The sequence below is a fragment of the Harmonia axyridis genome, chromosome 1 (genome assembly GCF_914767665.1).
Source record: "Harmonia axyridis chromosome 1, icHarAxyr1.1, whole genome shotgun sequence".
In the NCBI taxonomy this organism is placed as follows: domain Eukaryota; kingdom Metazoa; phylum Arthropoda; class Insecta; order Coleoptera; family Coccinellidae; genus Harmonia; species Harmonia axyridis.
The window spans coordinates 19233686-19246868 of record NC_059501.1 but is presented as its reverse complement, the minus strand read 5'-3'; the positions used below and the strand labels follow the sequence as shown (position 1 = coordinate 19246868).

Below are 13183 nucleotides of genomic sequence, written 5' to 3'. Positions count from 1 at the left end.
AAAATGATATACGCTCCCTCTATCTATGTTTATTACTCTGTGGATATACCTATAGAACAATCTGTTATTGTAGTTTTTTAAATTTGTATACGACTTTATCGTGAAGGGGACAAACAAATTGGGCCATTTATCATACCACACTAAATATTTCACGAATTCTGTTTTTTATGGGGCCATTCCTGAAAAAACTCGAAGCCATCATCGTATATCGCAAATTTCCCACGAACATACCATAAAACCTCGAAACGCGTCTGAAACGTCTGTACCCTCGTATCAACTTCCATTCCGACAAATTAATTCAAATTTATTCAGCGAATCGAAGAGCCCGATCTCTACAGACCGACAGATTTCGCCCAAGAGGTTCCGCGGTCATCGTAGGGCCTGCGAAAAATGCGAATAAATTTACAGTAATCGTAAAAAAAAACTTCGACAATGCTTAGTTGCCGACCGTTATTGTCGCATAGTTGATGGAACACTTCTGGTGATAAGGATCCACTTTCGGACCGGTCCGGTAAATGATAAAAAAAACGACCGATGCGTTACATACCGGCAGTAAATTCAAGATCGTATACTTTGTATCTTGCGCCAGAATACAGGTGGGCTACGGTCGCTGGTACCCTGGAATTGTACGCAGAACCGAAGGTACGATTTCATTGAAAATTTGGTTTCTTGCGATCTGCGGTTTTGCTACTTATATCAAAAAGTACTAAAAACTGCTATATTTCAAATGGAGCACCCTGTATATTATTTTTTGGTTTGCCATAGCTCCTTCATTATTTTTGGATACTTCCTTGTCCCTATCTCTAGCGGTTTTCGAGTAATTGATGATTGATTTACTCCTTTTTTGTTCAGAATATAGCTTCATTCAAACATCACTTCGGTACGGAATCATAGAAAGCTGAGAAATTTCGGATATTGATTGTCAATATTCCGTGTATGATTTACGGGTAATACGTCCTTAATCATGCAGGGTTTTTCAAAATCATAGGCTTCAAGGAGCCTTAGTGAAACGAATCAAAGTGCGTTTTACAAATGAAATGTCCTTCTTATCATAAAATTATCATATATGATGTATTGAATGAAACTGACATTTCCACCTTAATTGTGAGGTTTCCTAATTAAAAGCAAGTCTTCATTCCAACGGCAATATTTGGATACTTTTGTTTTAGATATCCATGAAATGACATAAAACAACACCGATTGAACAGTAATGTTGAATTTATCAACGAATATTTATCTGAGAGACGATTCGAATGGAAAGCAATAATTACACAAATGGAGTTTTGAAGAAATTGTTTATTCTTCACGGCTAATGCGTATAAATTTCCTATTGTTCATTGATTCCTACTGCAATTTGATCGTATTGGCCGCGAAGAATACTCGTAAACAATTTCATCAAAACTTGTGAATATCATTTATTGCTTTCCATTTGAATTATTTTCCATGAGATATTGGTTACTAAATTCAACAATGTTTCACAAATCATTTATTTTTTTTTTTCTTTCTATTTTATTTGTGCTCAGCAGTCATGCTATGTACACATAATCACGTAGTATATAGTAATGCATTGTCCACCACCAGACATGTACAACATCCATGACCTAGCCGGGATTCGAACCCGGTACCTTCGGCATCACAGCCGTCTCCGAAACCACTGTGCTACCGAAGGTAGACTTCACAAAACATTGTAATTCACAAGTTCCATGACATTTCATGGATATCTAAAACAAATTAATCTTTATATTGTCATTGAGATAACTTGCTTTCAATTTTCAATCAGGAAACCTTAGAATTTAGTTATACGGAAATGATATATCGTTTGAAAGGAAATTTCATTTTCTTGCAATACATCTTATGATTTGCAGGTCATTACATTTGAAGGAAACGTTTTATCTTTTTAGTATGTCCCGTATGAGCTTGTGAAATTGAACAACCTCGTATGATTAGAGATGTTTATTAGTACACATTAATGATATACAGGATATTGGTAATCCAAACCTGAAATTTCAACTTTCTATGAGTCCAATTATCGAATTGATGAATGTTTAATTGAAGCTATGTTTAGTTCAAAAAAAAAAAGAAGTGAATCAATCAATTATTAGAAATCCCCTAGATACAGGAACAAGGGAGTTGATACATAAATAACCAAGAGGCTATGACAAACCGCAACAAGTATTAATATACAGGGTGTTCTATTTAAAATATCGAAGTTGTTAGTACTTTTAAATATAAGCGGCTACACTAAGGTACTAAAAATATTTTAGATCGATAGAGCATTCGTTTCTTCCCAAGAAACGAAATTATCAATAAAATCGTACCTTCCGTTCACTATAAAAGTCCAGTGTACCTTTGATCGTAGCCCACCCTGTATTCCGAAATGATACGTTGACTCGTTTCCTGGAATTCACTATTCACTACAGCAAGTTTTTGTCAAGGAAGGCGGTTATCATGTTTTTAATGCCTATATTTAACGGCTTAAGATCATCACCCACGTAAGTACTTTTCAGATATACCTACTTCATATTTTATACTGCAGGTGTACAGGCATCTCGGATAGGAGTTATGACCGTAGTCATTCATGTCTAAATGTCATTCCGTTAAGATCTGTAAATATGAAGCAGATACCAGCTCGGGTATTGCCAAACTTATAATAGGCACTGGGTTGAACTTTAAAGCTACAGCCTTCTATTCTTCAATATGATGTATCTTCTAGTTTAGAGTGAAGCGAATTATTGTCAATGTTAAATGAATGAAGATCTGTAGTATGGGTTGTTTTATCTAACTCTGAATGATGTTTCAGAAACACAAAATTTATCAGAAATGTATTGGTTGGTTCTGAGCTATAAGCAGCAGATCATATTTGTTCGATTGTCTTTGATATTGGTATTGGATATACGAAAAATTGTTTTTATTGGCCGACTATCTTATTTTTCAGGAACTAATTCATAATTATAAATTTGATCTATGGAAAAAAATATAATTTGGGTTAAAATAATTGAATCAAGAATTTCAGATATATCCGAGCACAGTTTATAGGAAAAAAACTAATAAATAAATACTGCAGGAAACAACTGCTTCTCAGGCAGTGTATTTTTATTTTTGAGTGTATGTTATACCTTTTGAGCGTTCGATATTATTAGAAAAGATGTTTGTAATTTTCTAACTTTGAGCCAAGGCTAGTTTCAAACGATAAGGTTCAACCCATTGACGAATACGTGGTGGTATTCTATTTTGTCTGTCCGTAAACACAATACTTCTAGTGATTTGGTGAATGTATTCGATCGGCATTTTGTTTTCCTGACAATTTGAAAACCACTGAAATTAAGACATAATTCCAATGATAGTAGGAATATACTGAATTTTTCATGGTTTCAAGAGAACACTTTGGTTTAGTTCGTTGATTAGTTCTGGTAATGATCTCTTTGTTTGTTCTACATATTTCTTTGAGCAATCATTGCATGTCAATTTATAGACTGCTGATTTATCATTCTTTTCCGTAATGTTTTTATTATTTTCGAAGAAAGAAAAACAAAAGAAAACCTCTGTCAAAACACATTTGAACCTCAAGGAATTCATTGATATTAATGAGGACTTTACGAAAAAAGGGGATAAATAAGGAGTCTATAAGTTGTTATGTAGGGATTGGGAGATAATTCCAAGGAAGTAATAATGCCATCTGAAGAGTTTTTTGAACAACAAGAAAAATTCAACATAAATCAACCATCTATTGAAACTAGGACATACTTCAAACCACTATTTCGAAATTTTACAGATCGAAAAATAACAATTATGCCCTTACCTGCCCAAGAGCTTCAGAAAAATATATGATAATATAAGAATATTGCTCAACGACCAAATAGACGTGATCAACTCACATCTTTCAAATATTTTCTGAAAATCATTTATTGCTGTCATTTCTTCAGTTAAATCTTACACATACTGGCCCCATAAGAAAAGAAGCAGCCTTTGATGAATCAAGCATTTGGTTGGGATATATGAGATCTTCAAACAGGGAAAGCTGTTTAGAAAACCAAACTCCCAACTTCTTTGGAATGACCAGATCACCACTAGCATTGAGGAAAACTGAAATGCAAAGACCTAGAAATGTTGATACTTTTAGAGACTTTTTCCAGCACAACGAAATAAGAAAACGACTCTTGGATCGATCTAGCCATCGAAACGACCCCGCATCTTCATAAAAAGAAACCTCATGAAGACAAATAATCAGCAAATGTGGACATCGAGGGCCGGTCCAACTAAACAAAATCAATTTCGAACTTTCCCGCAATACTCCTTCGAATCAATTTCGCATTTAACTCCGCAAATTCGCCCAGAGTAGTGACTCCGAAAGAACCACAAGATTCCCAATGCAATTCGGCGTCGAGGTCGACGTCCTCCTCCACCTCCGTGCTGCCCACCAAAATCGTTCTCGTCTCAGTCCTGACCACGATAATTACACATCTCTACTTTTACCCGCGGTCCTCAAAATTGATATCATTGGCCGCCAAATTGAGTCTCGAATTTCCATTTCTTTCGGTGCATCGGCTAACCGAAGGCGGCAGTCAATGGCGTAGCGAGGATAATTTTTTTTTTGGAGGGGATTAGTTACAAGGAAACTCAATTAAAGTGAAAACTTCCTTGGTATTGAAGGAAAAACGAAAAATTATGTTTCGCTATCTTAACAGTAGTAAACTAATATTTATTTTTTCATTGGCGGACGCTCTGATCTCTCAAAATGATTGTCACTACATGAATTGAGTTTATAATTGAAAATTTGGACTATTTCATTAATATCTTGCACCATTACATAATTTAGGATCGGAAAATTGAATCAAAAATAACAATAAATAACAATTTTTTTGCTACTCAGTAGCTCTTTCAGATTTCATACATTTTGAATAATTAAACTTGGCGATGGACAATTTTTTTATCTATCGGGATAGGTACATATTGAAAACATAGGGCTGAGGGAATTACATGAATAAATGATTTTTAGAAAATATTTAACAGCGATTTGTCATTTGTTTGATGGTTCAGCAATATGTCAATTTAATTATGTCTGTTTATTTCTAAAGCTTTTGGGCAGGTAATGATATAATTTTCATTTTTGATATGTGAACTTTCAAAATTATTGTTGAAATTATATGATACTTCTAATAGATGTATAAATGTATAAATAGCTTGAATTATTGTTGTTGACAAAATACTTCAAATGTTCGTTAGTCCTTTCTTGGAAATATCTCATAAAACTTAAGGACTCCTGATGCATAACCTTTTTTCAAAATGTCTCTATGTTTTTTAATGAGGTTCAAAAATGTTTTAACAAGAGGTTCTCACCGTCTTCAATTTTACGATATCTGAAAATTTTTTTCATGATTGAGTACTTTTTGTGTAATTGATTGAAATGTATTCAAGATTTTTTATATGTTATTCCAATGGCGCTGTTCATTTATCAAGATTTATTATAGATAAGTTAACCTTTTTTAAAATCCAGAGAATTACAATGCTGAATTCAACATAAATAAAGATATAACGCATATTATAGAGAATTAAAAGATAAATTGTTGATGAATTAAAACTGCTTTGAATGCGATATATCCAAAAATAAGAATTTTGAAAATATTTCAATAATTTTCACAGAAGGTATTTCTGAAAAAATTGGCTCATATCCAAAATTAATTTTGAGAACCTGTTTAAAAAACATTTTAAATATCATTTCCAATATTCATTGAAAATAATAAAGACCTTATGAAAAAATTATAAATCAGGATCTATAAGTTGTCATACAGTGACTGAGGGATCTTTTGAAGAAAGAATTATCGGAACATTTAAAGTGTTCGGAACAACAACAAAAATTTAACATTTTTCAACCTTCAATTAGAACTATGAAATAATTCCAACAATGATTTTGAAATTTCACATTTCAAATTGAAAATTATACCCTTAACTGCTTAAAAGGCTCAGAAATGAACAAATACAATACATTCGGAATATTACTCAACAACCGAACAGATGTAAGCAAATCACTACCTATGAATATTTTCTAGTAATAATAATAATTTATTGCTGTCATTCCTTTTTGTTGTTAATATCCCTAACTACCCATCCTTACATATATGGGTTTTGTTCATCACTAACTTTAGGTGAAAAATATGTAGAAGTTACTATTTAATGAAAGAATTGTTATTTAATATTTACATGAACACAAAAATAATGAAATATTGAAAATTTGACACGTATTTAATATGAATAGGAACAAAAACTATTGAAAACGAGTGCTTCCCAGGGAATATTCATGCATCCAGTAAAGAGACTCAAAATATAATTTTTCCCAACGTGTTTCACAAATTTTGGGAATTAGAAGTACTGGAAAATGGCCTACGACTGTCCTTTATATATTCCATTCAAATCGTCTAGTGAATTCGGAGATATTTATTATAACTTCATTGCTATAGAAACAAGTATTGTTAAGTGTCAAGTTTCGTGATTTTGCCAAAAGAAATGGAAAACAATAAAGTGAAAGTTATCGTGTGTACAGCATATGATCGGGCATCACAAAATATAAACATTGTGGTGCAAGAATAAATCATTTAGTCAAATTAAATCGCGAATATTAAATATTTTTGAGGGAGGCCAACCTGCCCCTCTGCCAACGCCAATGGAATTGGATTTCCTTCTCTTCCAGTGCACCCACCTGAAGGCCGTCTCGAACGAACAGTCGAGAAAGTGTTGCAACACGCGGTAATTAAATATTGAAATATATTCTTTGGGTATGTTGATGGTGTTTTTATTAAGAAACTCGTCCAGTCGGCTCTTCTCCATTTCCTCCTTCGAGATAATGGCTGTTAGGAACTGTGAATCTCTTTCTATGATGAGCATAATTGAATATTTGTCTTGAGTTATGGCGTTTATTTATTTTAGTGTTTATAAATGGGTTTGTTAAGTTTTTGCTGCGTTTTCCGACTGTTGAGTCTGCCGCGTGTAATGGTTCGGAGTATTCTGTGTTTCCTGAACTCGTTTGCGTTCCGAAATGATTAATATTTCAATCGTGAACGAAGATTTTGTGGGACAACTAATCATCGTTCGTTTTATGAGACACATTAAGTATACGTTAGTGGCCGAATATTCAAAGGCTTTTATTAGGAGTTCGTAATAAAAGTCACATTTGAAATGAAAATTAATGAAAAAAAGTTGTTTCACAGCTGAATTTATTAGTTGAGAGAATATTTTATGGAATCATTCAGTCATCAGCATATGGAAAGGCTTTTAAATTAGATTGAATTTTTAATATGAAGAAATTTTGTTTAGTTTCGTTTGATTCAAAATGAAATGATGATTCCTTAAAAAAGAGGAACAGTTCATTTTTTGATTTTAAAATATAGCATTCAAAAGTGAACGATAGTTCGTTTGAGTTTGTGAATATTTAATAGGTTCATAGATTGTGGTTACGAAATTTCAGTTGTGGTATATTATTTTTACTCGACAAACTTCATTATTGTCTGTTTTTTATCAGATAACTTTTGAATCGCCTATTTACTAAACATTTTCAGAGAAACGTTCCCATCTAATAGAACTTCCTTCGGATTCATCTTATTTTGTACAGAAATCGGTATTTTTTGATTAAGTTTTTTCAATTTTTGAATATTCAAAGCTCTGATGAAAATTGTTCGAATATTGCTATAAGTTCTGCAGTGCTTTTGATTTAGTAAGTAACTCGTCATCGAACACATTGAATTGTACCGAAATATTATTCCAATCAATTCTCATGTATAGAACCAAAACTTTCTCTGATAAAAAGCGGAAACTAGAAGTGAATAATTTTATATAAGTATTTCGTGAGCTGAAAAAAAAACATTAGATCCAAAACCAATGGTGTGAATAATACTTCAATCTTTATTACTCCACTAAAGGCTTCATAAGCCAGTATGCATTATGATTATTAATGATTCTGGTTTGAATAGTGAATTATGAAACTAGAGATAAAATGAATCTTCATTAGTGTCAATAAACACAGATTTATGGGGTATATTATAGAAATATCAAGTAGTTTTTGTTTGGAAGGTTAGTAGATAAAGTGGGCCTCGTTTAACTGATATTTCAATTTCAACTTGATAGTTCTGCAGACTCCTTTCTGTTGTTTTTTTTTTTGATTATGCGGATAAAATTAATCTGGTTATTTGCTCACTTATAATATTAATTTGTTTTGAATATTTGAGCAAGATATTGTATAGAATTGTAATAATTTCATCGAATCAGATACAGCAATTTTGTTGAAGTAAATACGATTTCAACCTTGCCTGTCATAGACTGCAATTACTACCTCATTTCTTTACTTATTGTATACCATAAGTGTTTGGACAATTAATATTTCGATTTTTCACCACAAACTTTTGGTATCAATGGTTCGAGAGTTATAAAATTAAAGGAATCACAATATTGTAGGATCAAGCCCTCCAGCAAGGTGGTAACTCTTTCAATAGCGCTCGGGGATACTAAAGTTGTATGAATATGAAGTTTTTCTTCCAATATTTGTTTAATAATAATCTTTATTAGTCCCTTCAGACATATGTCTGTATAAATAATGCATACGGCCAGTCAACAAATATAATAATAAAATTTCAATAAAATCATATCTTAACATGTAGGTAACGATTAAAATATCTCATCATTTAGGTAATCTTCGATAATATAGTAAGCCTTAGACAACAGTTTTAATGTTGGATTCAAAATTTTCATCACTGATATTAAATATAAGTGTCGGAAGATGATGTTACAATCTTACACCTCACATTTTGGATGTGGAAAATTCACTAGTTCTATGGTGAAGCACACATAAGTTTTCGTAGTTTCTTATTGGATAATTATAGAAATTGAAATTTTTTTGTATAGAATTAGTATAAGCTTTCACAGAAATCAATACTCTCAGAGTATATGCAAAAGGGTGGGTTAGAATGTTTTAATTTCTAAATACTCGGTTGCAGGTATCCCTGAAACCAATTTATAAAATAAGACGTATGATTTTATTTTGAGCGATAAAATCTCTGCGACTTATTCGTTTCATTGGAAGTGAGGGGAGCCAAGCATCAAGTAGTATAAATCGACCTTTATCCGCATTTTTCGGACAAACTTCACCTGCGCAAACATCCGGCTAGACTGTTTTATGTGCACCAATCTGTATGTTACTTTTTATACGACCTTCAGCATAAAGGAGAAATAATAAACTATGGTTTAAAACTTGCAGTATTTTCCATGATGGTTTTGGACATTTCACGACAGAAATTGAACGCTTCATCAAAATTTGTCAGCATCAAATAGTAAAACAGAAAATCAAACGAAAGGAAGAATCCAACAATTTTGAATAACGTGTCAATAAAAATCAAATTAATTATTTATGGGGATCTGAATTGAATGGAACCGCAGAAGTTACATCGTTGTGCAGGAATCGATATACTGCAAAAAATTCCTCTGATTTACATTATCGGAAATTGTGTTTAAAACGTCAATTTGGAATTTTACAAATAAGGCGAAATACTATAATCCATCATATGTAATGTGATATTAAATTTCTTTCAACAGATAAATCTGATATATAAATGAATCTAACGTGCAACAGTAGCAACCACCACGCAGTATCTGTCTCGTTCATCGATATCTGCCGCGGTATTCTCCATGCACAACTGCGGCAACGAATCCTTTTTCTCCTGCGCCAGTTTTTGCTCCTCTCGAGATGATTTATCTTGTTCTATTTCTATAACAGTCCCCGAGAACTATAATTACAGAAATTCCCTCTAACGAGCAGAGGAAATATATGTCATAATTCCAATAGGCCATCGCGTTAAACTTTATTGTACGTTTAGAATGACATTTTTCATTTCAATTTTTGCAATTATCTACCCTTTCATAGCGGTTGAATGGGACGCCCGTTTAGCCAGACATTGTATGGTAGGTACACCAGACCGGTTGATTTTTAGGTTTTATTCTGTTTTTATATATAGACGCGTTTTTTTCGAATACCTCGCATTTATAGCCATATAGATATTATGTGTAATTGGATGAGCACTTATTCTGAGTGGTAACTGGTTGTTTCCTCATCAAACGGGGCTGCTATTTTAACTTTTTTTGTGTTCGTTCAGAACGACCTTGGTCGAATGCCATATTCTTCAGCGAAGAGAACACTCCGGAGAGTTGGATTAATAAATAAATCATTGCGTACGTTTTTGTTTGGGTTTTAAAACCAACGTATCGAAATTGCCGAGTAGCAGAGTAAACTCATCCTTGAATAATAGTTTATTTCAATTTCGTTGAAGTTTTCGAATAAAAATCGGTTTGATTTGGTTTTAAACGTGCAATGACATCGTTTTCGCTAGATTCAAAGTTTAAAATTTAATTCGGGTATAATTTCAGAATATGATAAGTTGAATTATGAATGAGATTTATACGAAATAAAGCAAAAAAAATTTGAAAAGATTATAATAAAAAAATTTTTATGACTCAGAAGAATTGTCTATTTTTTTCTAATAAATTATCATATAACTTTCGCTAGGTACTTATGATTCTGGTATATTTTTCTGAAATATTCATGAATTATTCTCGTGTGAATTTGAGCTGATTTGATATTTTGTATTTTTGAGAAAATATTGTGAATCGATTATATTTTTCCGGAGATTTTCAATGGATTTTTCTCACTCTTCATTACATTTCCAGGTATTTTACCTGCCTTATTGCAGTTATCTGAAAATTTTCTTTTCGAGTTCGTTTTTAAAGCGTTTAGCACGAATTCTGTGTAATGTATTCACTGAAAATTTCCATGTCACTGAAAACTTTAGCGAAAAAAAAGCAGATATTAATTTTTTCAAGGACGGAGTTCATTCGAAAATTCGTATTCCGGAGAATTTGAAATTAGTATTTTTCGGGAATTATTCGACCGAATTGAAAATTGTTACATTTCGTTTATGGTTAATTATGCCTTAACAAAAATCCATTGTTATCGAATAATCAAATGTTCTTATGAAAACTTGGATTCAAGTATAGCTAGTTGGGGTTCATTTTTTGATTATGAACTTCTATATTACTAACTTGTTTTCCATGCAATTCTCACAGAGTTTCTCGTAATTTTTGTGTGAATAAAAATATTCATCGAATATTAATTTTTTTTTTTTGAGGAATTGAATTGTATAATATCCATAGCATATAATTTATGGCATCCTTATTTTATTTTAAACGTTTTTCTTCAATTTTCGCGCTCGTATCCTTCCGTTTTTCAAAGACATATTTCCAAATCTCATTTTCTCTAGGAATTTTAATCGAGTAGACTCCTTGCAATTCTGATCCATTCTATCAGTTTTTTCGCGCTCAAATCGACGTGAACCGGCCGAAACCCAGGCATCGAGCCAGCACGACCTCAATACACCTGCAGCGCGGAATCGTGAACCTCACGAGGTGGACAAGGTCGAACGCAGCGAGCGTAAGAGAAATTTATCGGTAACTTTTACATAATCGCATTCGCGGGGTCTAGGCAGCGTATCCACCCGCTACACCGTGGCGCCGACGACCCAACGCACCACCAGGACATGAAATAACGTCACCTACCTTATGACACGGTCCCCCGTAACAATTTCAGCCGAAGAAGACGACGACGTCTAAGATGATGATGACGATCTCGGCTGGCCTTCGGGTCCTGATGATCAAGACCGTACTTGGAGTAAGAAGAGACACTGACACTTGTGTATTACAATTCTATGTCCTTGGCCTTGCCGTTGTTTTCGCGATCACAACCACAACAGAAATGCTTTGGCGAGCTACGAACTGCCTCTTTTCCTGCTTTAACGACGGCCTAAGAAGTACCGGGTGGTGGGGTACTGCTCTTTGCGATGGTACCCACTACTGCCTTGCGTACCCAGAAGGCAGGTGGAAGATAGGTTCGATTTTTACGTGTATGTAATTTCCTCCTATGGATTTTCGGGGTGCTTGAGGTCACGCCACTTCTCGGAAGATTCGCTAAGAGTATAAAAGGATTTTCGGCACACGTGGTACCTACGTACCTATCTATACAATTGACTTATTATTTTTCAAATTATTGAGCTCCTATGAACAACTAAATTTTTTGTTGAATTATAATAAGAAATACCTACACCAGTTCCATTGGTAATAACACTAGCAGCTTGTAGATATTGAGGGTCAAAGTTGTGTCACCCCTGCCTCCCATACATTCAATAAATCCTTCAGGCGTGTTGAATGAAACATAAATTATATCCTGAGTTATGTTATTACATGATTTCTGATGACAGGGGTTTGCCTTTCGATTATTAACTCGATCGCAGTTTCACAGTTTTCGAGAAGGCCATAAAGGCAAGGTCGCGTTAGTTATTTATGAGTGCTCATAGTGAGCCTAGCTTATAGGATTCCAAATTGCCTCTCTTCAATACGACAGCGTAGGCTTCGAGATGTGTCGAGTTCAACAATGGAATTTCAATTTCCATGAAGTTAAAATAAGATGTGTTCATGTCTAACGGTTTGTGAGTTATTGCCTTCTATTCTTGAAACTTTAATACCAAATTTAGCATGAAAATGAAATCGGAGCTCTGTAGAGAATATTTTAGGGTATTGCTAATGCCTCAAAAGCATTTGATCCATGACTTGACATTTTTTATGTACCTACATAGGTGATATAGTTACGAAGCTCATAGTTTCGAAATCAAGTCAGAGCTACTATTTCACTTTGTCTTGGGGATTTTTAATGTTTTTATCTCTATTTTCCCAGACCTCTAAGAGACCTTTCAGGGTCTCTATTGGCTTGACATTCAAGCTACTTGACTTCGGATGCGAATGTCGTCCGAGTAGGCATTCACAGCTTTTTAACATACGCGGAAATAGGAATTCACGGATATTTAAGCTACTTGACTTGGCTTGACTTTAGATCAACTTAAGTTTAAGTCCAGTACTTGCCGTGCCATCGAAGGACTATTGGACTTGAACTTGAGTCGATTTAAAGTCAAGCGAAGTCAAGTAGCTTGGATATCAAGTCTAGCCGTGAATTCCTACTTCTGAGTATGTGGAAGATCAAAAATAGAGCTCCTGAGAGGTCTCACATCCTCTGAAAAGTCATTCGCATCTGAAAAGAGTAGGTACTGGCTATTCTTGACCGTTTTCAAGTTTTGCCGTCGCTTGATATTGGGGTCTATTC

General features: G+C 33.8%; 1 protein-coding gene across 1 annotated transcript in view; it reads right to left on the bottom strand.

The window, feature by feature from the left end:
• Nucleotides 1-11802, bottom strand: part of LOC123670822 — a 290673-nt gene extending 278871 nt beyond the window's left edge. The window contains exon 1 of the mRNA XM_045604384.1: nt 11590-11802. The gene's annotated coding sequence lies outside the window, so the exon portion shown is untranslated. The remainder of the gene's footprint in view (nt 1-11589) is intronic.
• Between the last annotated feature and the right edge of the window lie 1381 nt (nt 11803-13183).